At 40.2% G+C, this 10033-nt stretch overlaps 1 long non-coding RNA gene across 1 annotated transcript in view; it reads left to right on the top strand.

Moving 5' to 3' along the window:
- The first annotated feature begins 9403 nt into the window (after window positions 1-9403).
- Window positions 9404-10033, top strand: part of LOC123521293 — a 245466-nt gene continuing 244836 nt past the window's right edge. Inside the window, exon 1 of the long non-coding RNA XR_006679758.1 lies at window positions 9404-9477. This is a non-coding gene — a long non-coding RNA (uncharacterized LOC123521293). The remainder of the gene's footprint in view (window positions 9478-10033) is intronic.

Here is a 10033-nt window from a genome sequence, read left to right as displayed (position 1 = left end):
TATTAAGTTGAAATCCATACGAAAGGCTATAGTCTTTGACCTTCATCAGTAATTGCTTTAAGTCCTCTTCACTTTCAACAGGCAGGGTTGTCTCTTCTGCATAACACGTTATTAATGATCCTTCTTCCAACCTTTGCCATGGTTTTCTTCATATGACTCAGTTTCTCAGATCATTTTCTCAGCATACAGACAGCATCTATGATGAAGGGATACAACCCTAGCACATATCTTGCCTGGTTTTCAGCTATGCATTATCCCAATGTCCAATGGGACTGGTTGTCTCTTGGTATGTACAGGTTTTGTATGAGTACAATGAAATGTTCTGTAATTCTCATTCTTTGCCATGGTATCCATAGTTTGTTATAACCCACAGAGTTAAATAAGTTTGCATAGTCAATAAGCAAATATATGTTTTGGTATTCTCTGACATTAGCAGTGATAGCCATTATACAAAATCCTCTTCTGAATCCAGCTTGAGATTCTGGCAACTTCTTTTTGATATGCTGCTGCAAGCATTTTTTTTAAATTTTCTTACACTTTAAACTGAAAATATATATATATATATATATATATATATATAAATGAATCATAGTAAAGATATGGGTGATTTAGTTTACACCTATGCACTCACACACACATGAATTTAACACACACACAGTATTCAAACATGAGACTATGTTTTTGGTGATGAATACCTAAGGATTGCAACATTACCTGGTATAATGTATTTAGCTAATAAATTCTCTTGGAATTGTAACATGAGTTATAAAATGAATGAGGAAAAAAAGAGAATGTTAATTCTTGGCTCCAGAGCTAGAATTCAGAGTTTCAGAATGTAGACCAAGTTTCCCATTCAATGGACCTTTAGTCTGGCTTAAGAGGAAACTTTTCCCTTGGATAAAGGTGTGTGTGTGTGTGTGTGTGTGTGTGAGAGAGAGAGAGAGAGAGAGAGAGAGAGAAGTAATCTGTAGTCCACATGGCTTGTCATTTACTAGCCTAAATAAAGTTAAGGAAGCTAAAAGCCAAAATACCTACAGCATCATAATGCATGCACCATAATGATGCATTATTCTCTCTCTCTCTCTAAAGAAAAAATTCCTTTTTTGGAACCTCCATATAAAAATGTTCCAATAAATCTGACTGCAAAATTATGGAATTGTGAATTTGACTCTAAGTAAGTCATTTTATTTCCTTTAAACCCATTTGACTATCTGTAAAATACAAGAAAATGATCCAGTCTCACCCTTTAGTATATCCCTGAAATCTTGAGAACCACAGAAAATAGCTCTGAAAAGAGCATTCATTGGGAGAATCTAAATGGCTATCATGAGACTGAAATTATTGTGTGGAAATAGGAGATTTATTATCTTAGACATAAGTTTTGTCAGTCCAGCTTGACAAGAGAAACAAATTCATGGACATGAATATGTGTTTTAAAAAGAGCTTTATATAAAGAGTAATTGTATATTAAGAAAACATCCCAGCCCAGTCCAGATCATGCCCATAAGTCCAATATTAGACTCACACAACACATGCAATAATGCAGAATGCAAGATCACAGGTGAGTGGGTGGAAAGTCTTGTGGAGCCAGTGGCAGTGGAAGCATCTCAGTGCTGGTGTCAGTCTCCATGTGGCTCCTCCACCTCCAGGGATCTACCATAGATCCAAGTGCCTTGTCAGCAGAAAGAATAAAAAGAGTCTGTATGTATCTGCCCTCCAGTGAGCTATTTATCTCCGTGGCACCTCCAAATGATGTCAACAAGCTGAGACCTGATTGGGAAGCTAGACTCCACCCCTTTGCAAGTTGACACCAGATTATGTAACTACCACACAAGTGGTAGGAGGAATACTTTAGTGAGATACACAAAGACATTGTTTTTTCTAATAACTAAGTCAAGGGATGCACTGATCAACCCTAAAACCACCAGCTGTTTCTGCTGGAGAAAGCTGTTGCAGCGTGCTTCCCTAAAGATTTGCAGCTCAGGGCCATTTTGCATCCCAGAGTGAGAATCAAGCCTACATGAGCGAAATGCCAATTGTTTCTCTGTGATTAAGGCTCAGAAGACTTGAGTTCAAGTCCAAGCTCTACCACTTAGATTATTATATTCTGTCTGTTTATTGTACTGTGGTTGCCTGCATGTTGTTCGTATGCTAAAAGCAATAACATTCATTTTGTCAAATACCAGCAGAGTCATCAGTGATGGATAGTTTTCAACAGAGTTTCCACACTGAGGCAGGCAAGGAAGAAGGTGTGACAACCTACTTCCAAAATAGCCAGTGAAAGCCTGATGGATCATCACAGAATATTGTCTGATAGGATGCTGAAAGATGAGCCCCCTAAATTGGAAGTACTCAAAGTACATCATGGCTGCAAAAATGGACTCAAACCAACCAATGATCCTGCAGATGGCCCAGGACTGACAGCCTATGATTCTGTTGTCCAGGACATCACTATGATTTGTCACAAACTCTAAGTGAACTAACCATAAGAGTTTCATTTAAAATTTGGGTGATGATAACCAAAATGCTAAAGATCACCGCTAGATTAATCTCACAAACACAGTGCTTAGTAATAGTTATGGGTTTACAAATTAGTGAATGAGGCTTTCTGTGCAGATCAAAGGAGATAACACATGTACACATATCCTCTGTAATACTTACCACACAATGACAATGTACAGTTATTATTGTTATCTGTAGTAGATACTCTAGTGAATGTTTGAAAAAGAATTGGTTGATTTAATTGGTCCATGTGGACAGAGAGTGAACAGTTGATCTGGGGGACAAGTTACTGTTTCTCTTATGTAAATTTGCTTTGGCAATTGGTGACGTGTGTGCTTGTATGTGCATATGTATATGTGTGTGCATGTATGTATATGGTTATGTGTGCAAGCACATAAACACAGACGCTTTTGTATTTCTGATGAATGTGAGGTGTGGTTATCAATGGGATATCACGTTTTCAGAACTTCTCACCCTGCTCAAATGCATCAAAAAATGAAACCTTTATTCTTGCTGCCTGTTTAATTTTAATTTCCCCCGCCCCTAACTAAATCATTCAAGCCAAAAAGAAAGGAAGCATGTTCCACCTTGCTGCTTCATTGGCAGCCTGACATTGGCCTCTTGCATCTCTCCGAAGTTTGGCCACATTGACTAGCCTTGTGCACGCCAAGCAGCATTAGCGCTTTGTTAACACTCGGCAGCGGCACAAGCAAAACGTCTTCTTGCGGTTACAACGTGACTTCATGTAACTGACATCTGAGCAAAGAAAACACCATAGAAGGTCTGGAGAATTTCTGCAGGAGAAAACAGGAAGCTCAACAAGAACCGTGGCATGGTCTAGCTGGAGAGAGAAGTTAGTGATTCATGGGGGACACTTCATGAGTAGGTTTTTTTAGGGATACTTCAGATGGAGATAAGTTTTGGTATCAATGGAGTATGGCTGTGAGGATGTGTGATGGGCTGTTAGGGAGAAGCACACCACAAAATAATCAGGCCAGCCTTTTCACACCTCCAACACCTCTTGCACATGTTCTACTTTCTACATTTTTGGCTTTAAAACAAAACAAAACAAAACAAAGTGTAATAAACAGTTGTCATGTTGGGGTTTTGTTGAAAATTATTGAACATGAACTACTTCTGGAATTTGCCTGAGGAATGGCTGCTCCCATCTCACTGGTCAGAAAGCCCGGTTGGTGGCATCAAATCCATCCACCACAGACCAGGGTGGAGAAGGCCCAACTGCCTTCTATGGATGTGGAATTTCATCTACAACTGGCTGAAAAAAATACCGATCATTAGTGTTTGCCACTAAACAGAAATCCCAACCAACTAGAGAAAGCAGCATCATGTGTATCCCATTATCCATGGAATCTGCCAGAACTCATTTATTAAGTTGCTGACGTCTGTTTACCTGGAAAAATAAAGTCTGTTTACCTGGGTCTTGCATTCCAGCCTTCCCCTAGCAAATGTCCTGGATTTTCTACTCCTTTGTTTCGTTTTCTACTTCTTTGCATAATTTGACACAAGTAATTCCACACCCCATGCTATTCCAGCACACATTCAAGGCTGAAAGGGAACTCTGTGTCCCTTTCTGTACTGAGAGCTTCCTATCTTCCTCCACGAAGGGCCAGACTTTCCACAATTCTCCATAGGACGACTGTCACTCATGGCTTTTTGTCATAGACTAATAAACAAATGTCTGTCCAACATTTTGAAAGTCATTGAACATGAGCTATTAGGAGAATGTCTATGGGGGAAGGGCTGCTCTCCATTTTTCACCCACTGTCACTGTTCAGAGTGACTTTTCTCCTTCATAAGCTTCAGTGTAACAAGGGCATCTGATTACTACCGCACTAAAGGTAAAGAGGACTTCAGCGGTGAATCCTCCCTAGGAAATTGGCAATCAGCTTTGGAATTGTCTTATACGAATGGAATTACAAGCATATAAACCTTTCTGGGGCTTTACACAAAGTCGCCTATGAAGATAGGCCCTTCAATAGTGAAAGTAGCCTAGGCAGTCATTAGCTAACAACAACATACTGTATAATTGGGGCCTGCAATACACCAATCACAAGTATTTGGCCCAAATCAGTAGCAGTTTCAGGTGTACAATCTTGTATTCATTGGACTGCTGGTGCCGGGCACTCCCTCAGGACCCCAGCATGACTTGCAGCTAGGCAGCGGGGATGCTCCTATTCCTCAAATGATGACTTTTCAAGCTCTAAATATACTGCTAGAAAATTTGGCACCTTAGAAGCCAGCATCTGTGTGCAGAGATTCTCACAATTTACTGCCCTCTCCCCAGGTGACGTCATCAACCACAGCACATATTCCACACCTCGTTTTCCCGAGTCGGGATTTACACTTTCTTGGAGAATGTGGAGTTGGAAAAGAGTGTCAAAATTGAGCAACAAAGACCCAAAGCAGACACAAACTCTTTCTTCATAGAAAAGCACGATTCCTGTGTGGTTTGTCAGGAACTAAATATAAATACTTCAGCACATTTTGTGCAGTGTAAAATCATTTACCGCCATTTGAGTCAAGGCTGCTTTAAGTAGAATGAGAGAAATTTACTATGCCAATAAGGAAGCTGGGTAATGAGTGCTAGCATGTGTTAGAGTTCTTTCTGGTCTCTGGGCGTCCCAAGCCACTGACTTCCACTCAGTGGTACCCCTACCGATTTGCTTGAATGAATACCATCACAACAAATGTGACATGCGAGCAGAAACCTGAGTTTAGGAAAGCTTGCTGGGCTAAAATTTTATCTTCTTGTAGAAAACAAAATATCTTACTGAAAATTAAAAAGAACACATGATGACATAGCAGACAAAGCACTCAACCACAAACCAGAAGGTTGACGGTTTGAACTCACCAGTTGCTCCATGGTACAAAGATGTAACAGTATGCTTCCATAACTGTCTTGGAAACTCGATGGAATGGTTCACTCTAGCCTATAGGGCCCCTATGAATTGTAATTGGCCTTGCTGCCGTGGGTGGAAAATATAAAAGACCTTACCCCAAATTTTAAGGAGAATTAAATTTGTAGAGCCAGCCATTTATTTCAGCTGTAGAATATGTTTTATACATGCATTCAGTCTGACTTTTGAAATCTCAGATTGCTCGCAATTGTATAACAAGTACCCTGACACCTATATGTATTCGATTGCTACTGATTGGAATGAAATTCTTTTATGATTTCTCCTCAACTTCCAGAGGCCATTATCTTCCAGTGTGTGTTTGATTTTTGATGTTCAAACTCAAGAATCAACACAGTTTACTAATATTAGGGAAAAGAAACCCTCGATTTATTTGTACGTATTGCAAAGAAGCTATTAGAATCACAAAGCAAAGGTTTCACATGGCTATTAGCAACTTCTAAGTCACTTTTGAAAGTCCCTTCATTCTTTTGGCAAAATTATCTTTCTGCTTAAAAGACTTTTATCAACTCATGGTGTGTGTGTGTATGTATGTGTGTGTGTGTGTGTGTGAGAGAGAGAGAGAGAGAGAGAGAGAGAGAAATCTTTCACTTTAGGATTACTTGCCTACCCAAGTAAGTTGGAACACATTGTTTTGTCTTGGCCAGGGGAGCTGCATATTCACCATGGAGCGTGGGGCTAGCCCAAGACCAGACTAGGAAGCCAAGGTCCAACATCCAACAGCTCTTCCCAGGAGGGAGTACATCCTGGAAATCTAACACTGTGTGATATTTCCTCAATTAAAAAAATTTTTTTTAATCATTGTGTCTGAGGGAAAATGGTCAGTCACAAGTTCAAGTGAGTAAGACATAGCCGGTAAATGGTGGGTGAGCCTAAAGACAGCATCCAGGCCATAGTGGTGGAGCCCTGCACTTTGCTTCTGGCCGATTCCTTCTCCTGGCAATATGGTGTCAGAGCCTATATGCATGCAAATGGAAGGTGTGGTTCTCATGACCTTCACTCAAATGCTAGTCACACATCTAGGATATCTCTTTAAAACTGAAGTGTCATAGATTTTTAAATTGTTTAAGGGGACCAATTTTAAATTTTACCATGAAAGCCTTACTAAATGTCAGTCTGATCAAACTTCTAATCAGTTCTCCTCTGTGACTTCAAATGCTCACTGGTGCCCAAACATCAATTTTATTATCCACATGCCTTGGATATGCTATCCTTTCCATGAGAAATCTCACCTACCTGTGACATTTAATCCATGACTACAAGGAAGCATCAAGTCCACAGGGAATCCATCTCTAGCCTCGCAAGTTAGGATAATGGGTCTTATCTTCCCTTTACCCATGAGATTGTCAATGTCAGGGGGTGTCAAAATGTTCATGGAAAGTACAATTAAGTGATGAAGGAGTTTTTCAGCCCCCCTGCTGCGTCATTGTCTATGCGAATGTCTCTCTCCTCCTGGATCTAGAAGTTCTTCTTGGATGAGACTGTGTCTTGTCTACAGATCTGCAGGGTTCGGCAGACAACCTTGATGAAAGATCAGCATGGCTGATCATGGGATACTCCTTTCTATCAGAAGTTGACAAGGACTCACGGACCGTGTGTAGGATTCTTCCCTGCTAGCGCTGGTGGCAATGTAACACAGTTGGCTAGTGTATTGATTATGGGTTGGGATGCTAACTGAAAGATCAGCAGTTTGAAGTCAATCCACTGTGTGGGAGAAAGATGGGGCTTTCTACTTCGGTCAAGAGTGATAGTCTCTGTCAGAAATCCACAGGGCACTTCTTCCCTGTGCTAGGGGTCACCAAGCACTGTCACGGATTTCATGGCAGTGAGTTTGATTTTGGTTTTCTTTGTATTGTGGAAAATGGACATAATGAGTTGGAAAACTCTGTTAAGGTAGGGCATGTAGGATCTTTGAGTAGTACATTGGGTTCCAAGCCCCTCAGTTGTAGTTCAGCTCTTTTATCTTTACAGAGCTTTTGAGCTCTTAGTTTGGGGATTTTTTTCCAGGAAAAATTTTAATCCAGTGCCATAATGTATTTAAAAAATGATTATCTAACTATAGAGACAAATAAATAAGATCACCCAATACCTAGAGGCACTGTAAGGCCATCTCTGAATGTAGAGTTTCTTGGTAGACACCGCTGGCAAAAATGTTTCTTTCGAAGATATTATTCATGTATTTCATAGACGGTAAGGGATAAAGACCAGGCTTTCTATCCCCAGAAAGAGTTACAATCGGAATTTCACAGGCGACGTTCTATCTCTGCCCACAGGGTCACTGTAAGTCAGCATTGACTTGATGGCAGTAAGGTGTTTGATTTTTGTTTGTATTTTCGTTTCGAAGGGTCAGAGATGATCGTTTTTTTGTCAGATGTTCTTTTAGGTTAAGTTTTCTAGAAAAATAAAACAGGTGAAATGTGTGTGTGTTTACCTCTTTATTTCTCTATCAAGCAAATGGCTCACACAGTGGTAGAAGCAAGTCAGTTCCAGTCTGCAAGTGAGGTGCTAGGCTGGAGACTTCCTCTGGTTCACATAGCCACACAGGCTGAAGGACCCAAGATCAACGGAGAGATGACACGTTTGTGGCTGCATAGGTACATGAACCCAAATTCGGCAGGTGAGATGGCAGGCTATGGTGCCTCCCAGGATCGGATGGCAACATGTGGGCTATTGGCTCAAGTCCAGAGCGCCAGAGGTCAATGGTCATGTCCAAATGTAGACCTAACAAAAAAGGAAGAAAGTTTATCCACAGCATCGATTTATATTAGAAGCAGGCCACACTCCTGAGGAAACTTATTTCAATTGATAGGTTCTCATAGCAACGTCATTATGGAGGCGATTGTGTTGTGTTTGATCTCATTATAGGGATGACTAGGTTTTAACTCCCCAATCCCTGAGAATCCTGGCCAAGTCAAGTTATAACAAAATCTTAACTACAATACCTGTTTTCCTTGAAGACACAGTAAAGTACAAACTCAATCTGTTTTTTTTTCCTTCTGCATGACCTCCTGAATTGTTTGGTGCAACAAGTTACTCATCTTTAGGCAATTTTCAGATTTATGCTTTACCGATATTCTCACTTCTTACCTAACTTTATGTTTTATCCTTTAATTTCTTTTTGTCTGTTTTAAATAGAGCTATCTTACAAGTTTATAGTATTTTATAGACTTCCTTAAATATTTTTAATGAAATAAAAATATTTGAAGTAATGCTTAAGTAATACTGAATAACTATAATGGTATCGTGATTTATCAATCATATAGATGACATCTTTTTGAAAAGCTCATGATTGCTGGCAGTATATCTTACTTGTTTTTAAATTAAGTTGCATAATGTAGAGCAGGCTAATGAACAGTTGGAGGCCTGAGCAGTACCAAGGAGAATAAAAGACATGGATCAAAAATCAAAAGGATCTCAGATTGGAAGGTTGGCCTTGCCCCGTATTCACTTCCTAAGGTTCCATTTTCTCATCCAAATAATATAATATTTGCTTATTTCACAGAGTTGATTGAGAAAAGAAAACACATGAGTTTATGTTATAAAAAAAACCTGAGGTGGAAATCCCATATTCCAAATGAGGATTTAGGCTTTACAGTGAATTTTTCCAATGACCCACATCATTTTTTTCCCCCTAGCAGGGAATGTAGTCACATATTAGGAACGTCCCCACCTTAGTATATTTGGATAATCTTGCTACTGAAATTGGTCAGTTTCTCCCCCATGGAGCATAGTAGATTCAAAGGACTGCCAAGAGCTACCACCCTGTGCACAGAAGGCTACTCTGTATGCAGCCTTGGGAATGGGCCACATGTCCACAGGAGCAGCCAGAAACGAGGAAAGGAGATGAGGCCAAAAATCAAGTCAGGCATTTTACTTCAGTCTTTAACCAGTGAGGTCATTTTCCATATGTTCTCTGTTTCCACTAGATTCAACATCTCTTAAATGGTGAACACACAAAACCTGAACCCATCTGATGAGCCAGCAGGCTAGAGCAATGACCCATGACACTCTGGCCCTCTTATCTAGAGATGGAGTTATTGTGAGTACAAGAATCAAACCTGGGACCCCCTCACTTTATAGTTTGCTCTCTACAGCTATAAACTGCCCCAGTCTCTGCAGCGGCAACTCCTTCATTTTCTCTGAGGTGGTTCAGAAAAAGGACTCTGGAGACAGATTGTCTGGGTTAAAATCTCCGTTCTGACACACAACAGCTATGAATGTGGTTTTTGGCTTCAGTTTTCTCATTGATCAGATGGCATAATGGTAGCAACTACTTCTAATTTCTCAATAATCTTCCACCCAGTAGGCCAAAGTCTTAGAGCTTCTCCCATTCCCTTATCCATTCATGGTTCCCAAATTGTGCTGTATTCCAGGATTAGGATTATGAAATTTGTAGTTCCATTGAGCTCTGACAATGATGACGTGGGTGGCAATGAGCACTACTCATTGAATGAAATGGAATCGAGTTGCAAATGACTTAAGTCAGCATGAGCCTGCCCCAAACACTATTCTCAGAATGGCGGGGCAGGGGAAGGGACTAGTTTAAGGACTCAGCTTATTTATTTATTTATCTATCTATCTATCTATCTATCTAT

Source organism: Echinops telfairi, unplaced genomic scaffold, assembly GCF_000313985.2.
Source record: "Echinops telfairi isolate 266 unplaced genomic scaffold, ASM31398v2 ScPeMD7_9;HRSCAF=40, whole genome shotgun sequence".
Classification (NCBI taxonomy): Eukaryota; Metazoa; Chordata; class Mammalia; order Afrosoricida; family Tenrecidae; genus Echinops; species Echinops telfairi.
Note: the sequence above shows the minus strand (reverse complement) of the source record. Positions and strands in the feature narration are given on the sequence as shown.